This window comes from Hyperoodon ampullatus, assembly GCF_949752795.1.
Source record: "Hyperoodon ampullatus genome assembly, chromosome: 1".
Lineage (NCBI taxonomy): Eukaryota > Metazoa > Chordata > Mammalia > Artiodactyla > Ziphiidae > Hyperoodon > Hyperoodon ampullatus.
Window position 1 is genome coordinate 121694579 of NC_136914.1, and position 19387 is coordinate 121713965.

Sequence of the window (19387 nt, forward strand, 5' to 3'; positions counted from 1 at the left end):
CAGGGTTTGCTGACTGCTGTCCTAAATGGCAGCTCAGATTATTGTCAGTGCTGGCTTATATGACTTCAGGCATTCTGTAGCTTGAAAAATGAGTCTGAATTCCTTAGCACAGTATTTGAGATCTGCCTTGAGTTAGCTTTATTTCCCTTATCATACGTTGTTTATTCTAGCAAATGAAACTACCTCCTGTTCTGCGGACACGCCGTGCTTTATTAGGGCATCTCATGGTTCTTCTGTTGGTTAAGGTTTTAGAGTAAGCACTCTGTGTATTCTTTTTAATTTTCCTCCCTCCCTCTCTTCCTTCTAAAGTACCACTTCGCATAGTATTTCTTGAAATAATTCCCTTTTTAAAATACTGACTGCCAGATGGAACAGTTTTCCTAGCACCCAGCTTTCCTATTCTTATCTAAAGTATTTTGGTTTTAAGTGTTTTACTTCTCACCATTTGGAGAAGAAAAATATGCTGCAATTACAAGGTTCCAGAAATAGTAATTCTCATACCAGTTGCTCTGAATGGTGGTTCCTAACACTTTCTTAGCCATTCTAGATGCATGTGTGAGTGATGCAGTGGTACATGGAAGTTCTTTGGGAAAATAGCTTTAGGTCTGATGGGCTTAGTGGCAGTTTCTTCAGAACCTGTTTTGACCTCTGTATAGTAGTATTCTATTTCTCTTATCTCATCTCAGCCTTTCCGATCTCACTGAGTGATGAAGGAACATCTCTCTTATTTTTTTCTTAAAAAAATTTTTTTTAATTTACAACTTCCAGAGAAGTTGCAATATTATTACAAAGAATTCCTGAATGCTCTGCATCCAGATTTCCCAAATGTTAACATTTGAGTGCATTTGCTTCATTTTTTTCCTGTCTCAATATGTATTCTGAAATATTTGAAAATAAATTACAAGCATGACACGTGTTACCACTAGCTACCTTAGTACATTGTTTTATATAATCATACAACAATAATCAAAATCAGAAAATTAACACTGATAATTCTGTTACCTAATATACAGATCTTATCCTGATATGGCAGGTTATTCCAATAATGTCTTTTATAACAAATGAAAATCTTGGATCATACATTGCATTCAGTTATCATGTCTCTTTTTTTTTTTTTTTTTTTTTTTGCGGTACGCAGGCCTCTCACTGTTGTGGCTTCTCCCGTTGTGGAGCACAGGCTCCAGACGCGCAGGCTCAGCGGCCATGGCTCACAGGCCTAGCCGCTCCGCAGCATGTGGGATCTTCCCAGACCGGGGCACGAACCCGTGACCCCTGCATCGGCAGGCGGACTCTCAACCACTGCGCCACCAGGGAAGCCCTCAGTTATCATGTCTCTTAAGTTTCCATTAATCTGAACCAGTTCCTCAGATCTCCTGTGTTTTATGACGCCTACATTTTTGAAGCGTACAGGCCAGTTATTTTGTAGAACGTCCTTGAGTTTGGGTTTGTCTGACATTGTTTAACTATTAGATTAGGGTTATGTGACTTTGTCAGGAATATCGCCCAAGTGTTGCTGTGTCCTTCTCAATGCCTCTTGCCAGGAAGCACATGATGTTGATTTGTCCCTTTACTGACGAAAATCTCTGTTGGATGCTGTATATCTTCCTTAGGGCTTGGGGGCATCCTGTATCAACCTGGTGGACACGTGAACCCCTTGGCGCTCCCTTATGAGCCCTTGGAGCTCTTCCTAGCAGCATTCTAATTCCTTAAGTTAATATTTTTTAGTACTTTCTCTAGGCATGTGCTGGGGACGTAAAGACAAGTAAAACACAATCCTAGCCTTAACAGTACTCATGGTGTAATGCAGGGGTCAGCAGACTTTTTCCCAAAGGGCCAGATAGTAGTTATTTTAGGCTTTGTGGGCTACATGGTCTCTGTTGCAACTACTCGAATCTGCCATAACATCAGTGGCTAACCATGGAATAGAATGTAAAATTGAAATGACTATAAGATAAAACTGAGCCTTGCAAGAAATGTCTTGTTTATAGTGAGCTTCTTAGATCTGTATCTGCAGACCCTTCTGCTATTTGCTGGAAAACTTTGAAAAGCACTGCTAGGCGTTTGGAGCCATTGAAGGATTAGAGGAAGGCAGGGACATCAGATTTTGATTTTAGAAAGTTAACTTGGATGGAGTACAGAGAATGGTTTAGAGCAGGGCATGGCAGTCCTGGAGGCAGGGAGAGGGGTCAGGAGGCTGTTACTAGGAATCCAAGGAAAAGATAAGGACCTCTTTTAAGATAAAAGTACTAGCGCTGTAGAGATCCAGGCATACATAGCAAGGGATATTTGATCTGATTGAGTGTATAGGGCAAGGGAAGTGGAGAAGGGTAAGTCAAGGATGATTTCTAAGCTTCTCTAGGGAAATTGACCGAGGTTGCCACTTGGTAAAGGAAAGACTATATGAAGAACAGCAACTTGAAGACCAGCGTTGACAGGCACATAAGTTGTTTTGGAATTGTTGAGTTTAATATGCCTGTGTATGTACAAGTGGAAATTGGTTTTATAGGTCTAAGGCTGCAGAGAGCCATCTGGACTATGGTGGTCAGCATATAGGTCATAGCTGAAGCCACAGGATTGAGTGCCGTCCCCTGGAGAAAGAATTTTGCATAGCAACTGGAGTGCTAATTACAGAAGCCCTGTGGGAAGGAAAACTCTTCATTGGTAGAGAAAGGGCATGGGAGGAAAGCATATTGAAAGAAAAAGAAGGAAACCAAAAGACAGTGGTGTTTTAACCAAGGAAGAATAGAGGTGCAAGAAGATCAATAGTATCAAATACAGCAGAGAGGGTTAATTAGGATTAGAACTTGAGACATATTGCTTTTATTAAAAAGGTGGGGCGGGCATAGTTTGGCACTTTGCCCAAACTTTAATGGTATCTAGGAGTCATTTGAAGATCTTGTAGAGATTCTGAATCGGTAAGCCTGGGGTGAATTCCAAGATTCTGCATTTCCAACAACCTTCCGAGCAGCAGTGTAAACGCTGCTATTCTGAGAACTACGTAGACCACCCACAGTTATCAAATTGTGCATTAAGGCAGCCCAGGGCACTGTAGCAAACTCACAGGGGTGCCATGAATATTTTTAAAATTTCAAGGGAAATACAGTAATATCTCTTGGACACCACACCATTAGGTCACTATATTCCTTTTGGTGATGTCATACCTTTGTGAAGCTGGGTTTTCAGTGCTTACTCTGATTTTTTTAAAAAAGCAAGTACTGCCTAAAAATCAGTGTGAAACAGGAAATGAGGCTGATTCCAAGGTTTGAAAAGTTATGCAGTGCCCAACAGACGCTAAATTATTAGGATTTAAATACTTGCTAAGTGGTTTGGCCCATACGACTTAATGAAGTGAAGAATCAGGTATTTCTTTTGGCCTAGGAGTGCCATGAAAAAATTACTGTGACACTAATTACTATGTGAACCAAGAAAGTCTGGGAACCCTTGGCATAACTGTTCTTCATAGAAACTTACCTGTGGAGCAAAGCGGCCGAGAAGATTGGATGGTAGCTGAGAAAGGGCTTATTTTAAAGTAGAAAAGACAGGTATGTTACATGTTGGGGGAGGGAACAGCTGAGAGAGAAACAGATGTGAAGATATGGCAGATAAAGGTGTTGACTTAGAGTGAAAGGTCTCTGAGGAGATGAGACAGGATGGAATCTAGACCCTGCTCTTCCAAACCTTGCTGCAAACCCGCAGCATTGGTTTGCTGGAAGAAGCGCAGAATCTCATGTCCCACTGCAGACCTCCTGAATCAGAATATGGATTTTCAGTAAGACTCCCAGGTGATTAAATGTGTGTTAAAATTTCAGAAGCACTGTATAGGCAGGATTATCCTTCCATAGGAGAAAGAATGCCCCTTTCGTTTATTCCATCACTGTGTTGTATAATCTTGTACATGCCAGCCGTTCTGATTGAGGGAAGTGAGGTGATGAGACCTATAGATTAGATACATTAAGAATTCTGAGAGTAAGAAGTTGAAGAAGTTTCTACCTGATTGCCTTAATTACCTCAGAGAAGTAGGAAACATCTCCATCTATTGAATTAAAGAGTTGGAGCTGAAATAATGGCTGGAAGAGGTGAATGATGGAGGTTTGGAATAATCATTTTGAGGAGTACAAATGAATTGACTAGGATGAAATTGCCAAGCAATTCTGAAGGTCCGGCTGAGGTCAGAGACCACTTTCAGTTGTTTAGGTGTTAGTCTGCATGGTAATAACTTTTTCCAGCAGTGCTGAGTAGCTTGGGTGTAAATTTGTTAGTTTACAGGGTGAGGTTGAAGGAGAAATAAAAGGGCTAACAAAAACTCTATCCTGGATAAAGAAAGAAATGAAGCCACAAGGAGAAATATGAGAAGGAGGGGTAGAAGGATTGGAGGGCTTCTTGAAAGCCTATGAGGTCACACATCCTGGATTTGGAGGAGTTCTGCCCTTGTTCTTATCTACCAGGAAGAGGAAAATTCTTTTTTGTCAGGCTGTAGAGATTTATCAGGACTTAGTGATTGATTGGCCAACAGGGAAGAAGGCTCAGTCTAGAATGACGCCTAGAATTCTGGTTTTAGAGACTGCTTAGAGTACATTATTAATCAGTGAGGAATTGATCTCCAGTGAGGGTTTTGTTTTGTTTTAGATGGGAAGTGTGGAGGCAGGATAAGATCAGATTTGGAAATGTCAAATTTGAGGCTGGATAGGGGACTATCTAGGTGGAGATGGCTAGTCCACTGGTAATATAGACATGCTACTCAAGAGAGGTCAAGTATGAAGATCAATTTGGGAGTCAGTGGTGTAATAATAGCTTCTACTAATTGAGTGTTTACTCACTGTTAGGCAGAAGACTGAGCAGTTTATATGCATTATCACATTTATCCTCTCATCGAGTAGGCTTACACAAATTGTCCATGGTCACACAGCTAGTAAGTGGTAGAACCAAATCCACGCCCTTCTACTACATTCTGGGAGGTGATTGATACCAGGTGTATTAGATCTTCTTAGGTGTAAATGACAAAAGAAAATGAAAATTTCCTTAAATGGGCTTAAGCAAGCCAAAAAAGAAATTAATTGCTTCCCATAACTATAGGTCTAGTAATTGACCTTCTGGCACATAGTTGGAACCAAGGGCTCAAGCAGTATCATCAAAACTTGACCTCTCAGCCCTTGTTTTCTATATTAGTTATTCTCTTGTAAGCTCTCTTCATCCGCTTCTCTCGCCAGTAGTTTCAGCCTTACATCCTGGTGATACACAGTTGACCCTTGAACAGCAGGGGTTTGAACTGCAGGGGGGTGCACTTATGGGATTTTTTTCAAAGTAAATACAGCATGATCTGCTGTTGGTTGAATCCCCAGATGCTGAACCACAGATATGAAGGAACTATGTATACAAAGGACAGACTAAAATTTATACTTGGATTTTTGATTGCTCGGAGGGTTGTTGTCCTTAACCCCGGCATTGTTCAAGGGTCAGCTGTACATAGCAAGAGAGCTTCTGTTTACCAGGGGCTCTGACAAAAATCCTTGAGTCGAGTCCCGTCCCGTTGGCTCTGGTTGGCTTGGGCTGTGTGCTTATTTGTGAACCAATCTCTGGCCAGGCTTGAACCATGTGCTGAACCTGGAGGGTAGAGAGTGAGCCTCCCCCAGACATAGGCACTGAGGATGACAGATCAGCATTGCCCTAGGAAGTGAGGCTGCTGGAACGAGAAAAGGGGGAATGGATGCTGCACAAACCAAAGCAGATGTCCACACACGGGCAGGGATGACGTCCCCCGTGACTGTGTGAGGAGTGTACCAGGAATGATGATAATAGCTAACATTAATTGGATGCTTACTGGGTACCACATGCAATGCTAGCCCTTTATATGCATTCTCTTTTTAATCCTCACAGTAGCCCTTTGAGATACATACAGTCCACCCTCCTTATCCGTGGATTCTGCATACATGGATTCAACCAACTGTGGATCAGAAATATTGGAAAAAAATATTCAGAAAGTTCCAAAAAACAAAACTTCAATTTGCTGCAATGCTGGCAACTACAGTTGACCCCCGAACAACGCAAGTTGAACAACACAGGTCCACTTATATGCACATTTTTTTCATTAGCAAATACTGCAGTACTATACTCTTCGGCAGTTGGTTGAATCTGTGGGTGCGGAACTACAGATCTGAAGGAACCTCAAATACAGAGGGCCAACTATAAGTTATACTCAGGTGTTTGGCTGCGTGGCAGGTCAGTACCCCTAACCCCTGTTCAAGGGTCAGCTATATTCACATAGCATTTACATTGTATTAGGTATTATAAGTAATCTAGAGATGATTTTAAATGTATGGAGAATATGTATAGGTTATTAGCAAATACTGTGCTATTTTATATAAAAAACTTGAGCATCCATGGATTTTGGTATCCAAGGAACAAATCCCCATGGATACTGAGGGACAGCTGTACTGTTGGTATCCCCACACGTAGCTAGTAAGTAGCAGAGCTGAATTATAATTCAGGCTGGCCAGCTGCAAATCTTAATATACTTACTTAACCATTATACTATAAGTTGCTTTATCTCCTCTATACCACCATAACATTTTTTTAAGAGCCTTTTATTTATTTGTTTTTATTTTATTTATTTTATTTTTGGCTGCTTTGGGTCTTCGTTGCTGTGCACAGGCTTTCTCTAGTTGTGGCGAGTGGGGGCTACTCTTCGCTGCGGTGCGTGGGCTTCTCATTGCGGCAGCCTCTCCCATTGCAGAGCATGGGCTCCAGGCGCACGGGCTCAGCAGTTGTGGCTTGCAGGTTCCAGAGCGCAGGCTCAGCAGCTGTGGTGCACGGGCCCAGCTGCTCCGCGGCATGTGGGATCTTCCCAGACCAGGGACCAAACCCGTGTCCCCTGCATTGGCAGGCGGATTCTTAACCACTGCACCAGCAGGGAAGTACCTGCCGTAACATTTTATTTGTGTTTTTTTCATTGTATTTTTCACAGTTCGTCTATTATAGTTGGGGAGTTAACAGCGGTTTAGAGCATAGTGAATCAGCCCTAGGTTACCATTTGTTCTATATAATATGCTTTTAATAAACATTTGTTAATGTGACTTAACATTTACCTTAAATGTTACAGTGGAAATTCCTTGTTATTTTAAAAATTAAATTCTCATTTTTCTCCTTTTAAAATGTTTTGTGCCATTTATTTATTTATTTATTTGGGCTATGCCGCTCGGCTTGTGGAATCTTAGTTCCCCAACCAGGGATTGAACCCAGGCCCTCGGCAGTGAAAGCGCGGAGTTCTAACCACTGGACCGCCAGGGAATTCCCTGTGCTTTATATTTTAATCTCACAAGTGGCTTTTTATATTTAGCCACAGAACACTTTATTTTTTTCTAAGACTTTTTATACCATCCTTGAATATGTTGAATTGTTGCATTTTAGTGTGTCTCTAGAGATTATGAACATTTTTTTGTTAAATCTTGGCTGAGCCTTTATAACAGTAGTTTAAGAATCTTACCCAGTATTTCTGTAAATGCTTTTTTTTCAACAAAACAAAACAAAATAAAGCTAATAGTGCTTCTGCAAGGCTTTTGTCATCAGAGTAATTTATTGAGGTCACCCCATTTATTTATTAGAATTGGATATTCACAAAACTGAGCCGATATCCTAATGTGTCCTCATTTGAGATGTTTATTTTAAGCAGTGAGTGTTCCGGACTGACTAATAAAGTTTGAGTTTTTAGACCAATAAAAGTTACCAAGTGCTGTTTAATTTTGGCATCCGTTATTACGTGCATTGTGATGCCAGTTATATTTCTTCTAATCCTGTCGGTTTGAAATGTCTGCTCTATGTCATTATAGAGGAAGCAGTGTAGGATTAGAAATTGGGAGATGCAGATTTTTGTCCTTTGGATCTCTAGTTAGAGGGGTCTCTTAACTGAAGAGTTTGGGCCAGACCTCTATGGTCTCTTCCAGTTTTAAAATTCTAGAGTTTCTATTTTCAATTTCTGCTATATCAGAAGTACTGCCAGATGGAACGTATAGTCTTCGAGCTAGATTGGAAGGTTATGTAGTCCAGGTTCCTCGTTTCAGAGCCAGAGAAAGCTGGCTAGACAACGTGGTCCACGAGCTCCGCCACTCAGCGGCAGATGCAGCAGGGACGGGGGATTTCTGCCTCTGCTGCTCTGCACTCCTCTTTCCTCAGGACAATTGTGCCAAGGGGAGCACAGCTAGCATGCGTTTATTTGATTAAAGAAACATTTTATTAGGCACGTTGCTAGCTGCCAAGATGCATAAACGAGGGAATGTGCATGAAAAGCCACATAGTGTGGAGCCTCAGAACTGGGCTGTGGTGTCCAGCAAACCTGGGTTCACAGTCTAGCTGGCTGCTTAGCTCTGCGGCCTCAGGTAAGTTAGCCATTCCAGATCTCAGTGGCCTTGTCCGTAAAATGAGGACATTAGCATTCTGTACAACTGTTTTAAGGATTAAATGAGATATAAAGATCCTATCAATACTTCGCAAGGTGCCTGGTGCATAGTAGGCTCTTGTAGAGATTATAAAGAGGGTGTTCGTGAAGGAAGAAAGGAATTAAGATGTACAGAACTCTTTCCTTTGTTGTCTTGTTTAGCTCACATCCTCATATGAGATGGTGCTAATTCTAATTTCTCAAACGAGGAGACGGCTCTGAAGGTTTGGGACTTCTCCCACGCCCCACAGCTGTCGGTCGTAGCTAACACGGCTAACACTCTCTGTTTCCCAGGCTGTGTTTTAAGCACTTTTTGTGTCCTAGCTTATTTGCCATGCAGGTCAGGTATACCGTTGTTATTTTCACTTTACAGACAAGAGAAATCAGGCACAGCAAAGTCAAATAACCTCCCCAGTGACCCAGCACCTACAGTGCAGGCAGTCCCTGTGTCCTTCCTTTATTTCATGTGGCCTTTTGGGGATGTAAAAGCCATGTTGCAAACTGGAAAGCACTATGTAAGATGGGGTGCTATTTTATCTGACTTGGTCCCTGCACTCTGGAGATGACAGTCCACTGGGGATGTGTCTTCTCCATGCTAGACCTGCTCACTTCTACCACTGTTACTTACTGGACATTGTTTGGCCATTTTTTTTTCTTAATAATACTCCAGCTTGTCAGTATTCTTCCTCTAATGTGTCCCCAGAAATGGATACAGGCTTCAGATATGGCCTGAGTAGTACAGAATCTAGGAACTGTTTAATGTTGCTTAATGTCGCAGTAGCTTTTTAGTGACACAGTGGCTGGTTTAAGTTTATGGTCAACCCAAACTCCTAGATTTGGGGAGTGTTTTTGATTTTTAAGATATCTGTTCTCTAAACTGTCTTACCCCCGTTTTATAGTTTACTCTGCCCCCCAGGAGTTGTGAGAATTAAATGAAAGAATGAGTATAAAGTTCTTGGCACAGTGGCTGGCACGTAGTAATACCTCAATAAATGGTGGTTGTTTTCCTGTTATATATATTTATCTAAACTCTTCCCCTTCAGAAAAGTTACACTGATAGATTCTTCTATTTTTGTGATTCAAGATCATTGATAATGATCAAAATTTGTGGTCAGGATGCTGAGTGGCTACATTTGGGTAGAAATAAATGTAATTGAAGAGTTGTAGAGAAATGGGAAGTAACATTTGAGAATCATATAAACTATTCTCACACTTCTGCTGTTTGTTTTAAATTCTGTTAGGTAATTTTAACCATTGTGGTTTGGTTTGCATGTTAAGTGTTTGGGAGAAGAAAAGTTTGTATTGTTGCATTACTATCCTCTGCAAAGCCTTTTAAGGTATGAGATGTTTACACCAAAAAAAAAAAAAAAAAAATTGATGAAAAGGTAGATTAGGTAGAGGCTAAAGACAGAATAGAATCTCCAGGCAGACAGGGGCCAGATGTGGGATTTATAGAGAAGCAACCTGTTAGTTTGTCCAGCTCATGTTTCACCATCTTATCAATCAAATATATGAGAATTTTTTCAAGGTGTATCTGGTTGGTTCTTCATAATTAATTTACTTAAAATTCTCTCAAATTGCATACAAAAGTGGAGCCTCACCGCAAGACTTCTTGCAACATTCTCTGCAAATTAATCACATCCTTATAGCAGTGGCCCATCAGTCACTTTGGTTAGAGTCACTGGGCCCCATCACCCTCCAGAACCAAAACAAAACTTCCTCTTTTGTTAGCAGCGTATGTAGAGATAATATTGAATAACAGTTGGTAAAATTCTGCCTACAGTAGATTTACACATAATGATTTTGATCAGATGAGCTGGATAGATCTGTTATTAACAGGATTCAATAAACATTGTGACATAAAGAGTAACCTGGGCCAGCAGAAAACTGTAGCTCAGAAAAAGGTGGCTCTGAAGAATAGGGGAGAAGAAGCAGAGTGGCACAGATGCTTGTTCTGGAGGGCAGTGGGAACAAGGGTTGGAAATCCTGGATGTCAGTACTTAGTTACTGGCAATAGGCCTGGAAGTCACTAGGCATAAGGGTTTAGAGAACTTGAGTTCTTAATAGTTGTTATGGAAATCTTGTATTCCTTTTAGACTGTTTTTCTAAACCACTCACTAGGTACACTTGAGCATTCTTAAAAGTAAGCTACGCCTAGGGCCAAAATAAAGTCACATGGTACTGAATGAAAACCAGTCTGTAGACTTAATTTAGTAACCCTGCCTGTGTGAGTGTGTGTTTGTGTGTGTGTGTGTGTGTGTGTGTGGTGTGTATGTTATTTTTGTCATCCCTTGCAAGTAGAAAGCTGTTGAACTTCAAATTTATTTCTTATGACCTAATAATTCTTCTGTCAACCTTTAGCATAGATGGTAAAACTCAACTTCTATTTTAAATGTATTAAAGTTGTTTACATTATTCCCAACCTCCCCCCTTAGTCATTAATTGATTTATTCAGCACATAGTTGAGCACTTGTGTTTGGCACAGATTAGTAAAGCCTGGTTCATGCCCTGTAGGAGTCCAAAATCTGATCGGAAAACCCATAAAATAAGTATTATAAAGGTGTCTAGATATTGCAATTTATAAATAGTTAAGCAAGTATCTTAAGGATGATGTGAAAAGCAAAGAACGTTAAAAGAGCATTAAACTCACTCAAAGTGATAAAAGTAGAATAGAGGTTAACTTTATTTGAACCGGGCCATAATTATTTTCTAAGACCAGATCTGGCTCTTACATTGATTACATTCCCGTGCAGTGGTATGGAGAGGCATATTAAACCTTTCAGCACTTAAAACAAAGCCCAGATAGGTTTATTTGTAAAATGTAGATAGTCGCTTTCCTGCATGACTCATGGAGCCATTGCAGGAATGAAATGAGATGCACTGTATGCAAGTCCTGTAAACTGGAGTTCTCTCCCAGTAAACTCGTCCTCTCACAAATGCTGCCACTTGAATCTCTGTCAGTCACGCCACAAAAGCTTTTCAGAAGTGCTTGGTTCTCTGCCTACAAAGAGAGTTGTGCTATTATTATTGGAAAAAAAAAAGAATCAGCTCATTATTGGAATTATTGATTTCTTAAGAGTCTTGAGTTATATGTTTTTATGACCATGAGTTATATGTTCTTATGAACTCAGAAAGAGTGCTGACTTTGTCTATTAAATCTTAAAATGAAAAAAGCATTTTAGTGACTACTGAATATCTCTCCAAGCATTGAGGCTAGGGCTAAGTTTAAACTTTTAAGAACTGCATTTGAACCCATTCATTTTGGGAATATTTTTAAAAATCTGACTTTTGTTGTTACTGTTGCATTGATTCTACATCAAGAAAATTAAAAAGCATTTTGATAAACCATTATGGGAAAGAATATAAAAATGGAATGTCTATACGTGTATAACTGAGTCACTTTGCTGTACAGCAGAGAGTGGCACAACATTGTAAATCAACTACACTTCAATTAAAAAAAAAAACACAGGATTTGGAATTGCAAAACAAAACAGAAACAACAACCCAGGGACTCCCCTGGTGGCGCGGTGGTTAAGAATCCACCTGCCAATGCAGGGGACACTGGTTCGAGCCCTGGTCCGGGATGATCCCACAGCATCATCATGCACGCGGAGCAACTAAGCCCGTGCGCCACAACTACTGAGCCTGCGCTCTAGAGCCTGCGAGCCACAACTACTGAGCCCACGTGCCACAACTACTGAAGCCCGTGCGCCTAGAGCCTGCGCTCCGCAACAAGAGAAGCCACTGCAATAGAGCCTGCGCACCACAACGAAGAGTAGCCCCCGCTCGCCACAACTAGAGAAAGCCCGCGCGTAGCAACGAAGACTGAACGCAGCCAAAGGAAAAAAAAAACACCCAACATTTTTTCCTCTATAGAGTGAGGAAACAGCTAGCTGTTTGCCAGCTCCAGTAAGAAAAGCAGACTCATTACTTTGCAGCTATACTTTGGTGCTACTCTATCACCTACTCAAGTGAATGAAAACTCAGAGCTGATTGTATCACTTTCTAGCTCAGAACTCTTCGGTGGCTCCCTATTACCCACCAGATAAAATCAAGTTAATTATCAAGGAGCACTCACCTTCCAGGAAGGGGCTTTGCATGTGTCCAGGCTGGTGCTCACACTTTGGGCTCCCCCGCTTGCAGTTTATACACAGCACATGCCTGAGCTCGTAACACCGTACTGTTCCTTGTCTTCATTTGTGACTTCTTCTTTTCCTGGAATGTTCTCCCCCTCCTCTTTGCCTAGCTAATTTGTATTCTTCTTTCAAGACCCATTTATCAAGAAGCTTTCCCTGGGGCTTCCCTGGTGGTGCAGTGGTTGAGAGTCCGCCTGCCGATTCAGGGGACACGGGTTCGTGCCCCGGTCCGGGAAGATCCCACATGCCGCGGAGCGGCTGGGCCCGTGAGCCGTGGCCGCTGAGCCTGCGCGTCCGGAGCCTGTGCTCCGCAACGGGAGAGGCCACAGCAGTGAGAGGCCCATGTACTGCAAAAAAAAAAAAAAAAAAAAAGCTTTCCCTGATCCCAACTTCCCCCCAGTGGAATAATGCTCAGTGCCTAGTCTGGTCATTTTAATTGTTGGTTGTGTTGAAATGATTAGTTTTCCTTTCCGTTCCTCTGGACTGCAAGTTCTTCAGGAGCAGGGACTGTCTTTCTACCAGCATCTCGTGAACCTGAAGTCTCAGCGTGTCCAAAACTGGCCTCCTCATCTCCCGCAGCCCCTGCCCTAAGCCTGTGCCAGCTGTTGTCTTCGTTCATTTAGGGTAGTTACAGTTTTCCAGCTTCTCAAGCCAGAACCGTAGAGTCATACTCTACCCTGTACCAGTCCCTCTGGGAATCCTGCTTGTTCTGCCTTCAAAACAGAAGGAGAGTCCAGCCGCTTCTTACCACCGTCATCCAAGCGTCAGCGTACTTCACCTGAGTTATTGCAGTAGCCTTCTAACTTACCTCCTGCCTTCCACTCTTGCCAGCCTTCAGTCTATTTTCCACATCAGGGGTTGCAGACTTTCTGCAAAGGGCCAGATGGTAAAAATTTTAGGCTTTGTGGACCAAACAATCTTTGTCACAGCTACTCAGTCCTGTCGTGGCATGAAAACAGCCGTAGATGGTAAGACGTAAACAAATGAATGTTCCAATAAAACTTGACTAACAGAAACGGGCAGTGGGCGGTAGTTTTCCAGCCATTGCTCCACGTGGCAGCCAGATTGCTCAAAGCCCTCCAGCGACTTCTCTCTTACTTAGTCCTTTCAGTGGTGTCTACAGCCTCCAGCTCTTCACCTCTGACCTCATCTCCTACTGTCCCCTGCTTTGCTCTCTCCTCTCCAGGCACACTGACGCTCCTTTCCCTCCGACAGGCCAGGCACACTGTGCCTGGAACATTCAGTTCCTCATCTCTTTCAGATTTGCTCAGACGTCAGCTTTTCAGAGAGGTCTGCCTGACCACCCCATTAATAATTATAACCGCAGCGTTGTATTCCCCATTCCTGTTTCTTTTTTTTCACAATGCTTATCTTCTCACGTACTATTTATTGTGCTCTGTGTTGACTTAATTATTTTGTTGTCCTTTCTCCTCCTAACAGAACATGTTCCCTGAAGGCAGTCACTTTTTTAATCTGTCTGTTCATTATTGTACCCCCAAGATCTAGAACAGTGTCCAACATATAGTAAATGCTCAGAAAATAGTTGTTGAATGAATGAACAAATAGTGGATATTTTTAAGGTTGTTGTTGTTGTAATGCGTTCTTCCTTCTCTGTCACTGCACCAAATCCTGTCTGTTTCACAGTCTTAATTTTGCCTTAGTTTTCCTGTCCTCTCCAGTCCTGTGCCCCTTCATCCGGGCTCACATCTTTCACGTGCATGTCAGTAACCTCTAACCCCAGGTCATCCACTCCATCCCCTGTGAGTAGCCTGAGTGATGTTTGGAAAGTTGAAATATGATTATTTTGCTACTATGATTTGAAATTTGGCCCTTTGATAATCAGAATCCTATTGAGTGCTTGTTTAAAATTCTGAGATCGTCGGCCTCATCCCATACTTACTAAATCAAGATTTCAAGTGTGGGGTTTGGAACCATATTTTAAGAAGTAGACCAAATGATTCTTTCTGAACACATTTGGCTTCACTGGCTTGTAAAACAAACAAACTCCTGGGCAAGTCGTTGAGAGCCTTTCTGCCGGCCCCTGCCCGTCCGTCCTGCCTCATCTCCCCCACCGCCCCCTGTCCCGCCCCGCCCCTTCATGTTCCAGCGGTGCTCACCTGTTTGTGGTCCTCTCAGGGTGCCGTATTTGTTTCTGCTTTTCCCAAATCTTGTGTTTCCTCTACTCAGAATCTCCCCCTACTCTGGAAAAGTTCTGTTTTTATCCTTCAGAATTCTGCTCATTTGTCACTTTCTCCAGAAAGTATTTTCTGCCGCCCCATTCCCATGAGTGCATTGATCATCTTTGCTGTCTGAAAACCTTGTATAAGACTCTGTTTTGTTTATTACACTGTCCTGGATGCCTTTGTGTGACTGTCTCCCTGTTATGACCCACCTGAGCCAATTCAGTTGTTTAGGTGTTAGGCTCTTTCTGAGAGATACTGCTCACGTTTGCAGCTACAGATGAATGAGTACTGTTGATCTACTCCCCCCAAACTGAGCTTCCAGATGGCATGTTACTATGAAAACAAAACTCAGACTGAGCTCTGCCACACACACAAAAATAGTCTTAGAGACGGTTTTCTAAACTGGATGGAATCTCTACTCTCCATTCATTTAGAAACTCTGACAAGCACCTTTAGGAAAGGTTTATTCCAGGCAGAAGTGCTAATATGGTTTTAGTATTCATTTTAACCTAGATGAGATCAAACAACAGAATTCCCTGAGAGGGGACTAATCGCAGAACCAGCAGGCACCTTAAGGCCCAGGGTACCATCCCAAAGAGTATAGGCCACTGGGTTCACTAGACTTCTACGTATGTTCTCATGTAAGAGCAGTGGTCCCTGTTTGATATCTAGCCAAACCACATAGCTTACTCACCACTCTTTTCTAATACTGTAGTCATTTCTAATATCTATTATGCTAATCACCAAACTCTCTGGATTTGAAGAGAGATAAGGATCCTGGGCTTACCTGAGGTTTCTGATTAGAAGCTTTCAGCATTAACCAATGACTGTCTGTATCCAGGAGTGGTTTTGCAAATGTTAACTGACAATCCAGGATGAATATCAGGACCCTCTAATCCAAGCCCTCCAGTCCGTTAAAACAAATAAGCACTCTCTATGCTGAAATAATTTAAACAGTTTAAATCACACCTCTCTTCCAGACTCTGGAATTTCAGGAAGCATGTGTTGAACTTTCATCTCTGTATCCCCAGGCCTAGCGAGGTGCTGAAGTGAATGTTTGTAATGTTAAGCAGCTGGGGGGTTTGTTTTGTTTGTTTGTTTGTTTGAATGCTAAATTGCAAACTCTGCCAGAGAGTTATATCAATAATAAGACAACTTTGCCATAGCTGTCAGAGACTGTGTCTTACCTGTGCACCTCCTTGCATGGGCTGGAACGCAGTCATGTCGCTCCTGGAGATCCAGCTGAGGCCTGCCCGGGATCCCCACCTCCTTGTGCAGAGAGGTTGCCCTGTCCTCCTCCTCAGGTTTCAGCTTGGGGTGCTGCAGGTGACTGCCATAAACACAGAGCCCGGCTTAGGAACCTGAGGAAGAGTTGTGCAGAGCTGGTGAGATTGCAGCCGAGGCTAACAAATTATAGGTCTCCTCTGACAGCAGAGCCAGGCAGCTCAAATATAAACTGCTTCCCCAGACCGATTACTAATTTTGTAAAGTAGAACTTTATCGATTCCTTGCTAAAAGGAAAACGGGGTGCAGTAAGGCATCATTATATATCTCTAGTTTACACTGCCTATTGGAACATTGCTCTTAAGCAGGTTGATTTTTAAATGTATATTGAAGTTTTTTTTCTTTGGGGCTAGAATTAGGGCCCAATAAGGAAAGTAGTGTGTCTGGTGTTGGATTAAACAGTCCATCATTGTTGGGCCATTTGAGGAGTAATTTGGAGCAATACATTTATTATGTTTCCTTTTTTTCCCTGCATTTTTCATTCCTGTGAGTATGGAGATAAGAGTGTCTTGGACTTTTTAAAACTTTAATTTATATTAGTAATTATTATGGTTATACTCTGCCTTAATACACAAATTATAACTAGCTTGTATTAAAATATTCTATAGGAGCATAGTAAAAATGTTGTAATTGTTCTTGTATTATATGATAGAAGATTAATAAAGAGCTCTCAAAAATCAGTAGAGAAATGATGAATAACCCAATAGGAAAGTGAATAAAGGATGTGAGTAGGCAGTCAACAAAAGAATTAAACAGCAAGTAAAAATATGAAAAATGTTTACTCATAAATTGGGATGTGATTAAAACATTAATAATATAAGTTTTTACCTATTTTAAAAGAATAAAACTTGACAGCCGGGGTTGGCAAATGGGTGGGAATATATACGTACTCATACAAAGTATAGGATTCTGAAGGACATTTTGGCAATAAAAGTTTTTAAAGATTTATATTTTCACTTCCAGGAATTTGATTTTAGGGAGTTATTGAGGATGTTTACAGTGATTAGAGCTCCAAAACTGTTCTCTGTCACAGTATTGTTTATAATAACAAAAAGTTTTTAAAAACGTTTTAAGGAAACAACGTAAAGGCCCTTATATGTCCCGTTTTATAATATGTCTTTAATCATTTACAATTAGTCAAAAAAGAATTAGTAAAAAAATTAGTCAAGGGCTTCCCTGGTGGTGCAGTGGTTGAGAGTCCGCCTGCTGATGCAGGGGACACGGGTTCGTGCCCCGGTCCGGGAAGATCCCACATGCCGCGGAGCGGCTGGGCCCGTGAGCCATGGCCGCTGAGCCTGCGCGTCCGGAGCCTGTGCTCCGCAACGGGAGAGGCCACAACAGTGAGAGGCCCGCGTACCGCAAAAAAAAAAAAAAAAAAAAAAAAAGTCAAAATTCATTTACAATTGGTCAACCTTTGGCTAGTTATTTAACCATTTTCCTGTGATGAGGACAGCAACAAAGCTTAATGAGTTCTTACTCTAAATGAGTTTATTCCATAAGAACGTGTCCTCTGTTCTACGCTCTTCCTTCCGTGGCGCTCTCTGGCAGCCACGTCGCTTCCCCGTCCCCTGTGAGGATGGCGCCTAACCCGCATCTCCAGCCATGACCTCTTTTTGGAGTTCCGGACTCGCATTCCCAACTGCCTTTTGAACATCTCCACCCAGATGGCCTAGCAGCATGGCAAACTCAGTATGTCCACAAATAGGAACTCGTCTTTCCCAAACCCATATTCCCTACTTCCAGTAATGGTCTGTTCATCTCAGCCAGACACAAACCCTCTTAAACCGTCTTTGATTCCACCCTGTCCCTTGCTCTATCTGTGAGAGCACATACTAAGGCCTCTCACTTTCCTCAGTCTTTACCCCTCCCCATTCTGTTGCTCCTTTGTCCTGCTCCCTCTTTCCCCACCCTTCACCAAGCCCCTCCTCTCTGTCAGGCTCTCCTTGCTTTTCTTTGTCTGTTGCACTTGTGATCTGACTGGTCTCCTCAGTGTCGTTTTTCTTCCTGACCCCTTTCCCAAGTCCACCCTATATTCTACTTGTCATGTTTCTGAAGCACAGTTCTCTGATCATGTTGCTCCCTTGCTCCAAAATGATGGCTTCCCTCTACCTGTAGTATAAAGGTTCCTTATTCCTAAATCTGGCCCATTTTACCTTTTCCATTTTCTTCCCCCTTCTCATGAACCCTTGGCTTTAGCAAATCTAAGTAATGTTCTTTTTTTTTTTTTTGGTGGTACGCGGGCCTCTCACTGTTGTGGCCTCTCCCGTTGCGGAGCACAGGCTCCGGACGCGCAGGCTCAGCGGCCATGGCTCACGGGCCCAGCTGCTCCGCGGCATGTGGGATCTTCCCGGACCGGGGCATGAACCCGTGTCCCCTGCATCGGCAGGTGGACTCCCAACCACTGCGCCACCAGGGAAGCCCTGAGTAATGTTCTTTATTTTCTCGTTTAAAACTTCCCTTAGTTAATTCACTCTGTGATTTGAAGTGCCCTCTTCTTCCATAAAGTCTGCCGTGATCTATCATAATACTGTCTCGGTACCTCCTTTTACATTCTTCTCTTTCTACCTGGAATTAGTTGAGTAAGTTTTATCCAATACTGATCTTCTGAACAGTCTTTATTGCCCTGTGTGGACTAGAGGCGAAACTGCCCTTGTTCTTATTGCTATTATCCTTTCTCTCTGTGCTAGTTTTATTTTTTCCATGATATAGATTTGAAAAATTTACCTCCCCAAACACAAAGTCTATTTATGGTGAGATATGTTATTTATAACATTAAAGTTTAGCAAATAAGTCAAGAGACTTAAAATTTTAAATGCCTGGGGATTGTACCCCTATTTAACATTCTAATTAATGCAGTGAACCAAATTCATAACTTTATGAAGTTTTTGTCTCTTTTAGGAAACGAGATTAACTAAGCAGGTGTAATTGAAATCTGCAGTTTTAAAAACGAGATTATTCTTATAGTAAATACCAACCTGCTGTTAGTCTAGTTCTCTTGATGACCTGTTTTCCCCGTATTTGAGCTAGATTTTGTGGACCCCAGAGGTAGTGATAGTGGTGGGTGCGTGTGCTTTGGGAATGAAGGAGGAAGAGACTTAAAAGCTGTAACTGCAGGGCTGGAGGAAACCTTCTGCAGCACATCTGGACGTGGGAGGACTGAGCCTTATGCACGTGCGTATCGCTGTGGCAGGTGGGCGGTCAGGCCGAACAGGGCCCCACTGGAGCCAGCAACTGGGGAGGCTGCAGAGCCGCCGGTTTTCCCTCTGGGCCCCACAGGGTCTCTGGGGCCTTTGGCAGGCTTTCTGTTCTCGTTATAGTTTAGTTTTCTGATCTCCAAAATGGATACATTAATTGTA

The 19387-nt window shown here is 42.2% G+C and overlaps 1 protein-coding gene across 1 annotated transcript in view; it reads left to right on the forward strand.

Annotated features, from left to right (window-relative positions):
* EGLN1 (egl-9 family hypoxia inducible factor 1) overlaps positions 1-19387 on the forward strand; it is a gene marked incomplete at its 5' end in the record, with an annotated part of 56524 nt that overhangs the window by 21340 nt on the left and 15797 nt on the right. The gene's annotated exons all lie outside the window — the stretch shown is intronic.